Below are 18,569 nucleotides of genomic sequence, written 5' to 3'. Positions count from 1 at the left end.
TCTCCCCTTGAAAATGGCTTCCTATTGTATTCCTACCATTTTGAGCTCCAACATGATCTTTTCCTCTAACATGTCAACAAACTCCTTATTCCACCCATTCAACTGTATTTTAATGTATTTTAGTTTTGTATAAAGGGGGGACATTATTGTGCCTTGGATAGTGCCTACTTCATCCCACCATTTATGAATGTAATTGAGAAATTATAGGTGCCCGAGCCAAAAATTTTAAAACCTGAATGGACAATTGCGGGGATAAGTTTTTAGATCTATACTTAAACAAATTTCCCAATGATATGAACCATGGCTTGTGATAACAGATGCTTTGATGAATGCATCCCATGCAAAAATATTTTTTTAGATGAAAAATCTATCTAATTTATAAGAAATTTGATGTTGGCATATCCTTCTATTATTCTAGATAATCACTCCATTGATTGTGCTCAACTCCACAAGCCCTCACTCATTTGTTGTTTCCTAGAAAAGAGTTTCTTCTGCCTCCAACCTATGTATACCCCATTTCTTCTCATATAGTGAATTTATGATATTAAAGTTTCCCCCAGTTACCCACGTATTAGGGGATATTAACTTTCCCATCTAGGAGATTAATTGAAGAAACACTACTTTATCATGCAGGGAGTTTGGTGCATATACCGTTTGATATAAAAAGGAATTCACCTAAGCTTGTGAGGTGTACCTCTATTGTTAGTATTCTAAAGTGGCAAATAAATTGATGACTTGAACCTATTGATTATCCCAGAGTATCGCTAGTCCACCAGGTTCTCCCTATGCATCTATTACCATTAATTAGCACTGTCTTCTCTAGTTCTAGTGAGTTTTATCAGAGTCACCCCTGTGGTTTTTGTTTCTTGTATCATCATAATTGTAGGTTTATATTTTTCCCACTTATCTTTCAAGATCCTTTGTTTACCATGGCTATTAAGGCCCCTAATATTTCAGGATACAATTTTCATGGCTAAGGTGAAGTGGGATCATGGAAAGCCTCGTGATGACTCTGACTCACCCAGAATTTACAAGATATTTTCCTAGTTCACCTTACATTGGTAGCTTATTTTTCAACCTTTATGCTTCATCTCTTTATGTGATTTTCTAGACTCCTTCAACGCTTGTGCTTGGACACCTAAAGTACCAAACCCTAGGCCCGATTTTACCACTATATTCTTATACTTGAGATACGCTTGCCTGACCATGGAAACTTGAGTTTCAAGGAGGGTAAAAGGATCTTTACTTTTCCATTTCTTTGCTAATTTCAGTACATTGAGTGCTTACAGGTCTATTTTCATCTCCTTGGGCTCCACTTGGTTCGTTTCGCTATCCACTGGAATTGTTGAAATTTCTATCGGTGGATATATCGGAGGCTCTACGACACTCATAGTAGGTTATTCTAAGGGTGAAATGTCTACCATTATAGGTGTGGGTTAAGTGGCTGGTTGGAAAGGGTCCTCAAATCTCTCTACATGCATGCCACTGTCAAGTTTTTTAGAAGGTCTTGCCTCATCTCAAATCTCCACATATTCAGGTTAGCCTAGAGCCGGACTACGATCAATGGGTAGATTTATTAGTGGATCAAATTGGTTCGCTATGCCTTCCTTGCATCCCCCCTTGTTCTGTCATGGGGGTTGTGGCTTTTGAACTTTTTTACCCCGATCTACCACTTTGAATCCATCCCTGGATTGTGTCGATGTTGATTCTAGGGTTTGTACTTGCTTAACTATTGGGTAGTCTCGATACAAGGGTCCATATTCATGGAATCTACCACAATGGAATGGGATATGTTCATAATCTAGTGTTTGATTCTAGAACTTGTTTTAAAAGTAAATGTTGATTGATTTTGGCAAGCGCTGAAAAATATTCACATATACACAAATGGAGGCATAGAATATATATCTACCTTGTTTGGTTTCCTCCAATGTAGCTTAAATTAACATAATATCCAAGGGCATTGCTAATTCCTGCCAAGGTCTCCTCCTCCCATAATTCTCGTGGTAATTGATACATGTGGATCCACATCGGTGTGGCTGTGAAGTCTTCTTTGTCATGATCTAACCTTTCGATCCACTAACATAGGTGTAACATAACGAAGTTGAAGAAATATGGGCCATTTTCAAACACTTTGTCTCGATCTTCAAGATTAGAAAAATAGCCATAAAGAATACTTTGGCACCAGAAATTTACCAATGAGTGCATACTCATGCATGTATTGAATAAATTCTCCAACCTTGGTAGAACTGACTTCATATTTCATGTATGTAGTTTCTTTCCATAAGCAGCTGCCCGGCCTTCGATTTCTAGCTTTATTTGCTCGCTGTTGTGGCTCTGGCTATACATACAAATTATTTTTGCTGGAAGAATTTGGGTTCATTTTCATTTTCTTCCCAGTTGCATGTCCCTTAGAGATGATGTAGTTGAAAAAGGCATTTTTTCTCCCTCCTTTGGCATTCACCATAGGATGAGTGAGTGAGGACATAAATTTGCCATGATACTAGGGTTTGAGAAATTTTCCTCATAGTTTCTCAAAGCTCTTGCATTCGAACAAAGAATTTCTTTAAGATAAAAAAACATGCAATTATTGCTAGTGAGTAAGAATCATATTGGATAAGATGGTTATTAATAGGAACACTATGAATTTTAAATTTGATTTAAACTTAAAGTAAAAAAATATCTTTATATGTGATATAAATAATATATATGTTTTTATTTTTAAAAGATTCTTATATAACTAGATTATAAGGTGTAAAAATTAAATGAGTAAAAAAGATAACACTATTTCTTCTAACCATCCAAACTATGTTTTTTTTAATAAAAACTGAACATTTTTTATATTACGAAATCTCTGTTGGGGGAAGAGCTATACAAAATACGCCATACCCAGATGGTAGGAGGAGTTATAAAGAAAAAACATCACAATATGTTACAAAAATATTCCCTAGAGTGGAAACATTGTCTGCTACAACTGTTATGTCTGCTAGCATATCACTATGCCAGAAAACCTTGGAAATGAAGAAAAAATTGCATAACATGAGCTAAAAATTAACTATCTCTCACATCAGGAGGGGACACACTAGCCATGTTAACAAAATAACATAGATTACAATTCCAACAATGTGGGCATATGCATTTGATGTTGGCTCACCATGGAAGGCCAAGCTTCTTCTCTCTTCCACCACATGCCTGAGTTCCCTAATGTACCTCTTACAACTTTGTCATTCTCATTTGCAAGTCAATAATGGCTTCGAGAGTTGTGGTGGATGAACCAAAATTGACGTAGCATCTCTGGTGAAAATTCCATGTAAATAAAATTAAATAAAGGCAAAATAATAACCATGGTTATGGGACACTTATTCCAAGTTGAAAGTTGGGCAAAAACATCCTAGTGTGGGTGTTCATTTGGTTTATTATGGCTAAGGAAATTGGCAAAGGCAATGACAAAAGACTTTGGAAAGGAAAAATAACATTTTTGGCAATTTATTTATGAAAATAACGGAAATTAGAAGAAAATGAAGGTGAAAGGTCACAGGTTGCATGTGAGGAGGAAAATGAAGGAAAATAATGGAAAATTGAAGAAAATGAAGGCCTCATTAATAAAGAGGCTTCTGAGCATCAATTGGTACCTTTTGTTAGTTGAATTTTAGAGTTCTCTCTCTATTCTCTCTCTCTCACACTCTTGGACACTTAGAGTTTTCTTGGAGCACTTCAACATTGGATCAAGAAAAGAAAAGAAGTCAAGAGGGAGAAAATATCAAGAAAGGAAGAGAACAATTAAGCGGCTACAACAAGATTATTTGCAGGTATTGAGTTGCATGTATGATTTCCTTACTAGTTTTGGTACGCATGGTTATGCATGTGTGTTCTTGGTTCTCTTGCTGTCATTGGCATGGGTTTTTCCATGTGTGACAATTTTTTTTAGCCTTGCCTTGCCATTTCGGAATAACCATGGTGTGATGGGGTTCTCATGTTTTGGTTGAGATGGATTTATGGATGGATTCGAAACTAAATGAAGTGGTCTCTGAAAGAAATAACACATGGCCTAGTGATCCTTGAATCAAACTGTGGATTGCGATAAAGCCCTAGCCTACTAATCCTTGAACCAGACTATGGGTTGTGGTAAACTCGAATTTTGTGTTACCTCGATGGGCCTAGGAATCCTGGACCGATGAATGGTGGGATATATGATAAAGCCTAAAGGTAGTTGCCCTCAATCAAGCCTAGGAATCGTTGGCTGGTGAATGGAAGAATATATGGTAAGTCCTGGAGGGTGGAGTCTTGAATAGGTCCTAGTGATCTGGTGGGGATTGAAGTAAAACCTAGAGACTAGGAGATAGGCAAATTTCTCACGGTGTAGGTCACGAAATCCGGTGGCATCCATGCTTGTTTAGTGCCTAGTGATCCGGTGGGGATTGCAATAAAGCCTAGTTTTATTGATGAGGGTGAGGTGGTTTAGCCTTGGGAAGTCCTGGTTGATTTTGGTTATAAGTCCCACATTCTTGCTTGGAATATGGCATGGGGGATTGGTTGAAAGAAAGCTTTGGTTTAGCCAATCTATGGTCGAGTGGTTCTTGGAAGTCCCATACCTGGTTGGATTTTTCATTCATAATAAGAGTCCCTTCTCCTTAGTATTTCATGTGTAAATGTGCTGGTTCTATGTGGATTTTATGGTTGTTGTATCCTTGTCATTTATGTTTCTTATATGCCAGTTATGAGTATGTTTTATGACAATGATGATGTATGTCTCTCATCATATTTTGATTTGTAAATGAATGAAAAATGAATATATGACCTAATATATTATAATGCAGCTAATGTGATAAGGAATCAATGCTTCTTAGCAATTCACAGATAAGTATGAGACCTCTATGCTCATGTATGCTGTTATGACCCTAGAATGCATATTTGTAACTGTTTGAGAAATGATTGTTATGGTTAGTAGGGGTCCAGTCAAGTCATTGATCAAATGTTTACATTAGTACCTTTGTTTCTATGTTATTTATCATTCCTGAAGGTTTCATGGAGGTCTTGGCAGTGGCTTGAGTCTTGGCCTTGAAAAAGTGGCACAGAATCCGGGATTGCAGGCTCAAAACTAGCTGGAAAAGTCCCCAATCGCTGGCATGCCCATGTTGTGGGAGTGACTGGAGGGTCCCAATTGCATGCATGCCCATGTCATGGGAGCGACTGAGGCTCTAGGGTAGTGAAAGGTCAAGCTACCTAAGGGGTTGGTCACATGGAAGGGTTGGTTGGCTCTTGAAGGTTCTGCAACATGTGTAGAAGGTCAAACTGGTTGTTTTTTATCAGTTTCATTTCCTTAACTGTAGATTTGGAGTTGAATTAGATCATAGTATCCTCTCGTCACATGTTTACTTGAGCGGTTCGGTTAACTTAGGTAAATGTGGGAGGAGGGTGTTACAATTGAGATGCTAGTTCTTCACATTCTCCTTTATGTTTTCTTACATCAAATTCACTGCTCCCTTGAGATATTGGGGCAAATTATCCTATGACATGGATGAATCGAAGGTGCTGGAGGCGTGGATATTTGGGTCCTATAGGGTAGAAGTTTTTGACAACACCATGTAGAAACCACAATATCTGACACGAACCAAAGAACATATGAAAAGCGACAAAGGTACCATACAAAAGGTGCTAAAGGTCCCCATACGAAAAGTGATGAATGTCCCTAAAATTTTCTCGAGGAGAGACGAACCCCAAAGTCCTTAGCTGACTAAAAGTTGGCAACCCTAGGAGGGAACCCAAAGAAAACAAAAACAAGAGAGGAGGGTCGAAACCCCGACTGAAAGTGTCATTAGTAAACCCAAGAATGAAAATACCTGGATCACAACGCTTTGTTGTGGCCTCCATTGATGAACCAAGTAGCCTATTCGATGACCTCACTATGAGGAAACCAGTGAGAGAAACACCATACCCAAGCGACACCATAGTTTCCAGATAGAAAATTGAGAGAAAACCTTGTGATGAGAGGCAAGGAACCTTGGAAAAATCTAGGGCTTTATGGAACCATACCACAAACCTAGAGTTCAATGCTTACACTGAAAGACTTGGCCCACTACATTCATTCTAATATTGATGCCCCAACAGTATAATAAACCTACTCTTACATGTTGTAGCTTCCCAATACTCCTTGCATTTAATCCTGAGGTTGGGTTGAGCACAGGGCGATGAATGAAGCCCATGTTAACGCTAGGTGTAATGACCGATAAACCACGCATCGAATCCTTTGAAGATTGCAATGTTGACATGACTAATGCATAATATGTGAAGTGATGAGCACTCCCAAGGGGGAGATAAACCATAATGGGCCCTTTCATATATAACTAGGGGATTGGAGAGAGGGAGGAGGACTCCCCGACCTTTAAAATACTCGTGGGTAGGCTAAGCCCCACATTAGCTTGGCGATCTACTTGCTTATTATTATGGTGTAGCATGTGAAAGAATTGTTTAGAGCTAAACTTCTCTAGATTCTAATGAATTATCTTGATGATAGATTAGAGCTTCATGTCTGGAGGAAGGGTGTTGTTTATGAGGATATTAATAAGAATTGTCAAGTCCCATATGATTATAATTTTGCTCATTACTTTCTTGACAACTGCGTTGAGTCCCTAAAAGAGCACAAAAGCTTTAACCTAGTTATTAGTGGATGAACCCAACCACCAAGAAAAAGAGATTTCCCAATGTTTCTCGAGGTGAAAGATCACCCCCGGCTCCCGTCACCCCCAACCATCCAATCTATGTTTAATAAAAAATAATAATAATAGTAAAACATTAATTATATTAAAATAAAACAATTAACTAAAAAAAATTTACTTTATTAAAAATATATATCGAAATTTAAATAATAATAAATAATAATAAAATCCATATTAAAAAACTTAAGTTTAGAAGCAAATAGGAAAAAACAACAAAATCAAGATGAAAAAGATTTATAACATTGATAAATGTCACTCCATTTGTCAATAGATGATGTAGACATGGATTTGATTGAGATAGAAGCGATAACCTTTTTGTATGTATATAGGTATAGATTTATCTTAATCATGACTCTATCAAGCACTGAGAGGGAAATGGAACAAATCTCTTAATGCACAAGCCTCTTTTAAAGTGCAAAATTTGAAAAAAAGTTTACATGTTAAGAAATTTGATTCCTCTCGCTTGGTAGATCCATGCTTAAGATGGATCTATACTCGTTATATATATACACCACATATCATGTGTAATTTTCATTATTTAAATTACATTTATAATGCACAAATGGATTTAAACCTTAAATTGAATTTTTTAATACTTAAATGGATCCAATGCTTTGAAAATCCCCTTTGGAACCTAGATTGTATAGACTACACAACTTAAATTTGCAATTCCACCAAATTTTTGCTAGATTTTAGACAAAATTGACTAAAGGCGGCCAAAATGTAGAATAGTACAACTACTGGATATGTTTTAACTAAGTTCCTTTTTTAAATAAAAAATTGCTTTATATAATATATACATAGTTTGTATTTTATTTAATTATATTATACATACACACACATTAATATCTTTTATTTAACGTGGACATTGAAATCCTTTATTTATGGATGACATTATCTCATTAAAATGTTCCTTTTGTTATTAATGTGTTTTGAAATATATGTTAATGTTATTTAACCTGTAATATATCATATATATTCATTATTTATTTATTTATTATTATTTTTCTAGATATTAAATTTATATTAAAAATTGAATAAATCACATCTCCTTCTTATTATGGAATCACTGATTTTTTTTACTTTCAATTACTTTATTTTTATTTTTGTATATTAAAATATTTTGTTATGGTCAACATTAAAATAATTTCTTTCCTAGTTGTTTTCTCTCTCTATCTACATATATATTATCTACATATATATGAGATTGACATTGACATAGACATATATTAGTTAACATATACATTTACATAGTTTGTTTAAGTAATATATTGAAATATTTTTAAAAAGTATAAGAATTATACACCTTACCCACATTAGAAAGAGAAACTATAAGATTTTATTTACTTATATTTATTTTATCTCTTTAATAATTGCTATAAAATTATGTTACTTAATATGGACATCAAAATATTTTATGTAGGTTAAGAGTGAGAGTGAAATATTTTATCACATCTTTTTTGTGCTTGGTTGTAATATCAACAACTAACTAACCAAGTGAACATAGTGAAAGTAGGATTATTAATGTCACGATCTCACTATCTTAAAACATAATTAATAAAAAAAAAAATTTATAAGGTGGGTTCACCTATGACCACACCCCCTGACTATATATTTACCTTTATGTAAATCCCCGCCAGACCTCCACACAACACCTACAGGTGTACCTTAATTAATACTATACCCATCGAATATGGATTTCCACTCTCTGCAAGGTTTGATGTCATATAAGTTTATGTGTTGGCCATGAGCTGTCTTACCACTGTGATATAAATGTGAAGCGCCACATGGAATACGAAGGAGCCAACTCACCCCTCTCCGTGGCCAGATGGCTCATCTTCACGTGCTGTCACGTGTCTCGTGGAGGGTTGACCTGCTCTGGGGTTCGCGCCAATCCATCCCGCCAACATCAACGATGGTGATCCCTCCTTATCATCGGACGGCTCAGCTTTGTTTAGGGTTTGTCGATCCATATTTAACCACCGGGATCATCGGACTGGGTTCATTTGCGCCCATTGCAGCAGCTGAGCTTCCACTCCTTCGTCAAGTTCCTCTGCAACTCCTCCGGTTTGCATCCTCCTGCCAGGTAAAGGTTCACTCCACTGACTATTTGATGTTTTAGACTCACAGTTATCTATTCAGTTTTGTATATAAGCTTGGAACCCTCGTCATACCCTGACTGTGTCCATTATTGTATTGCAGTTGTGCACAGGTAAGATACTGTCAATGGCTTGTTTCCACAGCATGCCGGAGGATTTGACTACCACGGCATTTACAGGTATGCCTACTCCACTACATACTTTGTCTTTGATACTGTTTTACTGTGTTGATGTGCGATGACTCTGGCTGAGACAGGGCTTGTGTTTTATGCCTAATGTCTCAGGTCCAACACCATGTCCAACCTCTTGTGCGCTTAGCAGGCGGTCTCTTTATGCCTGTTTGATCCGCATGAGACCTTAGGGTTATGGCGTTACGCCCTTCATTTATGTGTCTATGTATTGAACAGTTAGGGTCTCAAGTTCGACTGTTAATGTTTGTATATCTGAACGCTCTTCTGAACTATTTGACAGAGATGTAATGTTATATGAAGTTCTGTTATTTAATAGTTGTATTACTTGCGGCTTCCGCATTTTACCCTGTCAGGACCTCTCACGGCTACAGGGGTGTTTCCACAGTTTCTTAATAAATACAGTTTCTATTCACATATTCTATCAATAGAGGCTAAATATCATTTCGTTCTTGCGGTTCGATGCAATAGGGGTTACTATGGTTTACCCATTGAGGGTTTCACATGCATTAGTTTTCTTGTATATCTGTTCGCATCTTGATATATTAAATGCGACTTTGGATAAGCCCTGCACTCGTTATATGAGTGCAGAGGCTGCCTTTCCGCGAACAACTATTACAGTAACCCCAACCGCCGGGTTAGTACATAGTTAATATTCCATTGTATTTTCGCTGCACAGTTATTAGTTTTTACACGATATTTCATGTAGTTGCTGGTATTATATGATATCTCCTGCTCATGCAGCGTTGGCTCATACTTTATTGTTCATATACACAGCATCTCGTTCACATCATTTCGTTTTGCTTTACACGGTGTTTATTATGATGAATATTTCTTATACAGTTTAATTCGCAAGTATAACATGGGTTTGTATATTGATGTTGCTTACTTGCAAGCACGGAGTCTGTGCTAGTTTACCGTGGTTAACTAGCTTGTTTTCTTTCCAGCATTTCCAGACCCTTTCCCTCCGGGTCTGTGTATTCTTAAGGTTTTCTGTTTAGTGTGATACTCTGGTTTTCTTACTGTTAATTGACACAACAGCTCTCAGATTGACCCTATTCTGAGCGCAAAGTAACTGTGCATCCCTTAAATAGTTACAGTTACAGAAATAACCACAGTCACACATTTCATTCACAATGTCTTAAATAAATACAGTTTGCAGAGGTGACCGCAGTCACACATTTCATTCATAATGTTTTGAAGACTGTAAACATTATCCTAATTACCCCATCACAATAACCAAGGAAAATAATACAACTTCTGTTTCTACCTGTACGCTTCAATACCTGTACTTGTTCATTATGTATCTTTCTGTACACCTAACACTTATTCTTAATCAATAATTAGATTAGAAGATGCGTACCTGGTTATTCCCGCTACTGATGTTCTTATTTCCAGAAGTCACCTGCAATGTTTTTGCTCTTAACCTCCCAACCTTGAGATCCACTTCGTTGGATTCTCCCCCCGAGCCGTCTTGCAGGCCTGCAGCCCTCAACAAGACTCTTGCACCTCTGTGCTAGGTTATCTGGTCATTACCAGACTTAACCTTTTTTTCTTTCCAGGTTATCTGATCATTACCAGACTTAACCTCTTTTCTTTCTCTGCTCTCTCATGGAATTCCTCTCTCTGCTTGTTCCTCAACAACCCAGAGACTTTTCCTTCCGAGGACTTTTTCCTTGGGTGAGAAGCAGTTGCATCAGTTTTATAACTGATTCACTAAAAATAGAAATCCTCCTTCACGAGGCTGCCAGCATTTTCAAGAACACACACATGTAACATAATTCAATAATCAACTTTTCATTAATAATGTCATTCAAACAATGAGTAACCACTTCACAGTTTTTTACCACAGTAATAATCCAGATTTACAAGTTACCAGGGTCATTACATCTTCCCCCCCTGAGATTGGACATCGTCCCGATGTCTTCTCTCATTAAATAAATGTGGGTAAGTTTTTCTAATGAGTTCCTCGTCTTCCCATGTAGCCTCCTCAGGCCCATAGTGCTGCCACAGCACTCTAACTTGGGTAATAACCCGTTTCCGCAGCCGCACTTCTCTCCGGTCGAGAATGCTCTGTGGTTCGACCAGGACCTCGCCTTCCGGTTCGACCTGCAAACCACCAATACCTTTAATCAGTTTCTTACAAAATATAGCTGCTTAATCAAACAACCGGATTAATTCTTACCCGCACATCTTGCCATCGAATAACATGTTTAGAGTCATATACATATTTCTTTAGGACAGACACGTGGAACACATTGTGAATCCTAATGTGACTTGGCATGGCAAGTTGGTAGGCCACTGGCCCCACTCTAGCCAAGATCTGGAAAGGTCCAAAGTATCGTGGAGCCAGCTTGGCGCACCCACTCCACTGCAGTGTGCTCCTCCTAGCTTGAATCCTCACAAACACATGGTCACCAACCTTATACTCTGTGAATCTTCTTTTTCTGTCCGCAAAACTTTTCTGCCGGCCTTGGGCAGCTTTTAGATTAGCACGCACTCTTTTCACCATGTCTTCCATTTCTTTAAGCATTTCTGGTCCCAAACTCAACTTGTCCTCAGGTCCACCCCAACTTGAGGGTGTGCGACATTTTCGTCCATACAGGACCTCAAAGGGACTTAGCTGAGTCGAAGTGTGATATCCATTATTATACGCAAATTCGACCAGATGTAAATACTCTTCCCATTGACCTGGTTTCAGCATTACATACGCCCTCAACATATCTTCCAGCACCTGATTCACTCGCTCAGTTTGACCATCGGTCTGCGGGTGATAAGCTGTGCTAAAGTTCAGCTGAGTACCCAACTCGGCAAACAATGTCCTCCAAAAAGTAGAGGTGAATTTCACATCGCGATCTGATATAATTACCTTTGGTAATCCATGCAATCGGAACACATTTTGCATGAAGAGATGAGCAATCTGCACCGCCTTGTAAGTGGACTGCACAGGAATAAAGTGCGCTGCTTTACTTAACTTATCCACCACTACCATGATAGAGTCGTTGCCCTTCTTTGTTCGGGGCAACCCAGTTATGAAATCCATGGATATGGTTTCCCATTTCCATTCCGGAATAGGCAAAGGCTGTAGCAGTCCGGCTGGATGCTGATGCTCTGCCTTAATTTGCTGGCATTCCAAACACCGTGCCAAGTACTCAACTACTTGTTTCTTCATTCCTGGCCAATAGTATTCCTTCTTAAGCGCAGTGATCATCTTTTGGTACCCCGGATGACCAGTGTAGTGGCTGACATGAAACTCATCCAGAATCAGCCTTCTAAGGTTATTTGCATCAGGTACATACATTTTCTTATTAAAACACAACATTCCAGCACTATTCAGTGTATATCCTTGCTGTAATTTTTCCTTATCAGATTGCTCTACTTGCTGTCTTAAGTGCTGGTATTCAGAATCAAGACCAGCTGCTGTTTTTATTTGCTCAATTAGTAAAGTCTGCCACTTGCTGACCGAAAGTTCACATAGACAATGAACCTTCCGACTTAATGCATCCGCCACTCGGTTTTCCTTGCCCTTTAAATGCTTTATGTCGAAATCAAATCCACTTAGAAAATCTGCCCAACGACCTTGTCTTGCATTCAAGGTAGGTTGGCTGAAATAATGTGTCAAGTTGTGATGATCTGTTAACAGCAGGAATTTCCTCTCTAAGAGGTAGTGCCGTCACATTTTCAGCGCATGAATAACAGCTGTTAATTCCAGATCGTAAGCAGAGTACCTCTATTCATGCTCCTTCAGCTTCCTTGATTCATACGCTATTACCTTTCCTTCCTGCATTAATACTCCTCCCACACCCTCCTTGCTCGCATCGATGCATACCACATAATCCTTATTAGGATCAGTGATACTCAAAATGGGTGCAGTGGTAAGTAGGTGCTTCAGGCGGTCAAAACTCTGCTGACATTCTGATGTCCACCTAAATACCTTCCCCTTTTTCTGTAAGGAGGTAATAGGATAGGCTATCCTAGAGAAACCTTCCACAAACCTCCGGTAATATCCAGCTAATCCCATAAAGGATCTGATATCAGCAACATCCTTGGGTATGGGCCATTCCATAATGGTTTTTATCTTCTCCGGGTCTACAGCAATTCCTTCTTTAGTAATCACGTGCCCCAAATACTGAATTTCCTCCTTGAAGAAATCGCACTTGCTGAATTTAGCGTACAGCTGATGTTCCCGAAGGGTCTGCAACACCAACCTAAGGTGCTCTTCGTGTTCTTGCTGGGAGCGTGAGTATATCAGAATATCATCAATAAATATCAGCACAAATTTGTCCAAAAACCGATGAAACACGCTGTTCATCATACACATGAAGGTGGCAGGTGCATTGGTCAAACCAAAAGGTAGCACTACAAATTCGTAGTGCCCATAGCGTGTCCGGAAAGCAGTTTTGGCAATGTCCTCATCTTTAATCCTGATCTGATGATAACCATATCGCAGATCAATCTTGGAAAACACTTTTGCCCCTTTCACTTGATCAAAGAGTTCATCTATCCTGGGTAAGGGGTACTTGTTTTTGACCGTGAGCTTATTCAGCTGCCGGTAATCTATGCACATGCGAAGGGTCCCATCCTTCTTCTTCACAAATAATACCGGAGCTCCCCAGGGTGATACACTGGGACGTATGTACTGTTTATCCAACAACTCTTGGAGCTGCATTTTCAACTCTGTTAACTCTGGTACGCTCATTCGGTAGGGTGCCCGCGATACGGGTGCTGCCCCCGGTATCAGCTCTATAGTGAAGTCTATGTCCCTCTTTGGAGGCAGCCCCGGTACCTCTTCAGGAAAAACATCTGTAAATTCCTGTACCACTGGAATATCGTCTAATGCAGACATCTTATCTTTCTGGTTTGCATAGCCAACTTGTATGGCATAGATCTGACATTTCTTTCTAATACATTTAGCTAACTGAGTTGCAGTGATAGGTCGAATCTGAACAGGATGTTTAATTCCCTGCAATTCCTGCTGCTGCCCCAAATCATCCTTGTAGTATATGGTCTTGGTTTTGCAATTCACCAATGACCAGTGCTTTTCCAGCCAATCCATACCAATAAGAATGTCATAAGAGCCTAATGGAAGTACATTCAGGTCTGCTGTTACGGGTTGTCCAGCTATACTGAAAGAACAATTATTAACTTTAGCTAAAACCCGCCTTTTGGCTCCCGTAGCTAACTGGACCAACCATGGGTTTTTGAACTTTTCCGGTGGTAGCTTACAATCTTCCACTACTTTTGGACTAACATAACTTAAAGTAGCTCCTAGATCAATAAGTACAGCTACAGAAAGGTTTGAAATCTTACCTTCGAATTCCACCATGGAAGGTTGGTATTCCGCTTGCCGGTCCTCTAAGGCTGCATTAATTCTTGGTACGCTGCGCGCCACATCCCCAACAGTTGAGGCTTCATGGATTTGAGATATTTGATCAGCTCCTTTACGCTGTGGACAATTCCTAGCGTAGTGCGGTCCTTCACACACCCAGCACTGAACTGGAGGTCTGGTTCCCTCAATCTCTGATCTAGCAGGTGGTTCGCTGATCCTGCTCTCGCTTGGCTTAGCCCGAAAGGTGCCCTTATTTGTGTTTCTGTTAAACTGCCCCTTTCCAGCTCCTTTACCGCCATTTCCACGGCTGCCTTTGTTGTTTCCAGCAACTCTGTTGCCTTTTCTTTCATTCCATCTCTTGTTTGGAATGTCTCCTTTTTGTTTGTTCTGCTGGTAACAAATTCTAGCCTTCCGAATTGCCTCATCCATGGTTCGGGGATTGTCAAACTCAATCCGTTCCCTTATATAAGCTGGTAGGCTGCTCACGAACCTCTGAACCTTGGCCTTCTCCTCCTTGATGTATGGCACATAGCGAAGCAGGGAAGTGAAGCGATTTATGAATTCATCCATGGACTGCTGTCCCAGTCGTAAGTCATGGAATTCCCGTGCCTTCTCATCATAGAAGCGCTCAGTTAAATACCTCTCCTTAAAGTATTTCTGAAATTTTTCCCAGGTTATGCTTTGTTCACTTACTCCCTTCACAATTTTAATTTCTTCCCACCACAAGGTAGCTTTGCCTTGTAGCTGGAAAATGGCCAGCCGTGCCTTCAGATTTTGGTCATATTCGTATAGTTGGAAATACTTGTTAATATTAATTAACCAAGCCTCCGCTGCTTCTTCCTGTTCTCCATCGAACAATGGAGGTTTGATTTTCCGGAATTCTCCTTGTAATTCCATTTTCTGTCTCTTTGAGGTTTGCTGCTCTTGCACATTATCAGAATGGTCTTCCTGTTCTTCTGAAAGCTCAGGTGCGTAATCCCGTTCTTCAGTTCCCCTTTGCTGTTCCGCACTGGGGTTGGCTAAGGGTGGATTTTTTTTATCTGACAAGCTTTTCAATATCCTTTCTTGCTCCATTGTTAATCGCGCATTGTCCTCTCGCAGACGCGCCATCTCACCTTTCAACTCCTGCACAGTTTGCAGTATTGCCAAATTGGTGCTGCGGGTCTCAGCGCCAAGCTGTACCCACAGCTCAGCATTTTCTTGAGGGATGCCACCAGCTCCCGGCATTTCCTCCATCTTGCTTATTAGCTGTTAGCAGCTGGCTGTCTCTGTATGGATCTCCTAATTGATACACAAGAAAGTCAATTAGCTGCATCGTCTTTATATGTACATTATAAAATAATCTTTGCTATTCCAGAGGCCACAGTTTTGAAACCTCTGCTCTGATACCACATTGTCATGATCTCACTATCTTAAAACATAATTAATAATTTTTTTTTTTTATAAGGTGGGTTCACCTATGACCACACCCCCTGACTATATATTTACCTTTATGTAAATCCCCGCCAGACCTCCACACAACACCTACAGGTGTACCTTAATTAATATTATACCCATCGAATATGGATTTCCACTCTCTGCAAGGTTTGATGTCATATAAGTTTATGTGTTGGCCATGAGCTGTCTTACCACTGTGATATAAATGTTAAGTGCCAAATGGAAGTACGAAGGAACCAGCTGTTATAGCTCCAAATCTCACTCTTATGGTTTGTGATGCTGCACTTATGGCCTAGGGCAACCCCTCCTTCCAGACCTGGTCCAAAAATTTAAAAAACAGTGTTTTATTCCCTATACGCGACTTTGCCCTGTGTTAAACGTGTGTACACGTGGGTCTGTCATACCCAACCCGCGTGTATCTATTAAAACACTTAAAAAAAATATAATTTCCTCTTTTTCGGGCGGTGATCGCGGGTTTACCTGCTGGATCACCTGTTAATGCCCGTGGCCCAACTGTTCCCAACCAACTCCTAACTAAAAAACTACTTTGGAGAGGGTATAAAAAGACATCAAAGGGAAGGCCAAGGGGAGAGAGAAAGGAGAGCAAGATTATTATGCTGAGATTTTTCCCTTAGACCAGGTCTGAAGTCCTTGGTGCATTCTGCACTTCCCCCATTTTGCATAGGAAACCCTTGTTTCCATGTGTATTGGTGATCATTCATCCTTGACATCATCATTGAGTAAGACTTGGAAGGAGCTCTTGTTGGAGGCTGGAGGCTGGAACGAATCCGGGAGGAAGCTTGCTTGGAGCCTGCTGAAGGTGTTCAGGTGATATCTTTCCGATATATGTACTTTATTTGCCTTTATATATAAAGAAACACGTCTTTGTTCCCGAATAATCTTTCTTTATGCTTATGAGATTCTTGTGTTGAATTCTTATGAAAGTGGTTACTTAAAGATTTTTTTATAACTAACTTTATAGCATAAAGATGATTTATATATAAACTTCTATACATGTACTGTTGTGTTCTTTGATTTGTTTGTCTTGCAGGTCAAAGAAAGAAGAAGGGAACTCCAAGAAGGGTTTGCACCCTAACGGTCTTCTCGAACGTAGGACCTTAGGTATGTACCCTAAACATTAGAATTTGCTTAAAAGTAAAAAAGATGGCTGTGTGTGTGTGTTTCTTTGTATAAGCAATTTTCAGTCTGGTAGAGTCTTAGCCCAAAGGACCCTAGGGGTATTTTCCCCTCAACCAGAATTGGCGACTCCGCTGGGGACAACACTCTTGTTGTTCCTAGTTTGGGTAGTCCTCAAGCCAATCAAGGCTCAGTCCCTCTGTTTGTTGGTTCTGACTGTCTGATATTTTCTTAAACTCCAAGCTTTTCCAGTTTTTCAGTTTGTGTTTTTTATTTTTCTTGAAAGACTTCATATACGCACTTTTTCTGGATTACAGAAGCGTATATACGCAAGTTGCACTAAGTAAACCCGCGTATATGCAGGTTTCCTTAGTTACAGTCGCGTGTACACGCACTCTGCAAATAATTGCAGGCGCGTATATCACATAATTTTCAAGATTTATAATTTTTCTTTTGCTGAATGTCTGTCTGGTGGTTTGGGTTAGTTTAAAACAGTCAATTCCCAGTGACAGTTCTCTGTTTAACAGGGGGCATCTTGTTTCGAACTCTCTCTAGTTATAAGGAGTGCTAGTCTTGTTTTTCGTTGATTGCAAGCGTCATTGATTTTTGACACACAAGGTTTCTGTTTAAGAATCTTGATTGCTCTGTTTCGGCAGAGTGGGAAGATTGTCTTCAAATCTTTGTGTCCATTTTGTTTTCATGACATTTATGTTTGCTTAACGAAATCGTTTTTATGACCATTTACTCCTTTGTTTCGGGAAATTTGTTTGTTACCAATTTCTTGAAACTTGTCTTTTGATATTTTGGACTTTCATTGCTGCTTTTGATTGTCAAAAGCGTTTTCGAACACATTTTATTTTTGTTGAGTTTTCATCATTTGAAAGGTGTCAATTCACAAAAGTGTTTGGTGGCTTGTTTATCAATCATTAGTGTCAGTTTTTTTTGAGAGTTTTCCTTTGAAAAAGACTTTTTGGTTTGATTGAAAGAAAATCTTTTGAAAGTTTTTGAGTTTCGCTTTCTTAAACTTGCTTCTCATCTGATTTCCTTTTTTGCGAAGTGAAAGTGCTTTGTTTTTTATCTTAAAACTTGTTTTTATTGTTTGGACGAAATGATTAGTAACAAATCATCTTCTATCTAAGCATTTCAGTGGCAAGACAAAATTTGGTAAAGCAGCAACTTTCCTTCTTTGTTTTTAGAGTAGTCTTTGAATCGTGCATCCACATTTAGTTCTTGCATTAGGGAAAGATTTGCATCTTTTTTTAGGCATATTTAGTTTTGCTAGTTTTTGTGAGTGTGGAGTCTGAAAAGAAAAAGAATTTTTTTTTTTTGTTTATATTACAAGTGCCTTCTGAACCTCATAGAAATTGCTATTCATCGAAAACAAAAGTGCATGTGCATGTAGCTAGGTTTTATTAATTTCTTTTGCGTCCATAAAACACCACAAGTTTCACCTCCATTACCTTTGACTTAAAGAACAGCCTAATAAAATCAAGCGCTTAATTAAAATCCACTAGAACTTTTTGTTTTAGTTATTACACCAACAAGTTTAGGATTTTAGGGCCTTGGATTAGGCGAGTGGAGAGTTAACTCTCCAAGGCCACACAAAACGTCAAACATAAGAGTCTGATTAAAGAGAGTAAATCCAATAGCGTTAGGGAGACCAGGA

The sequence above is a fragment of the Pinus tabuliformis genome, chromosome 4_1, assembly GCF_031772625.1.
Source record: "Pinus tabuliformis cultivar Carrire ecotype Pingquan chromosome 4_1, CPIR1, whole genome shotgun sequence".
Lineage (NCBI taxonomy): Eukaryota > Viridiplantae > Streptophyta > Pinopsida > Pinales > Pinaceae > Pinus > Pinus tabuliformis.
Note: the sequence above shows the minus strand (reverse complement) of the source record.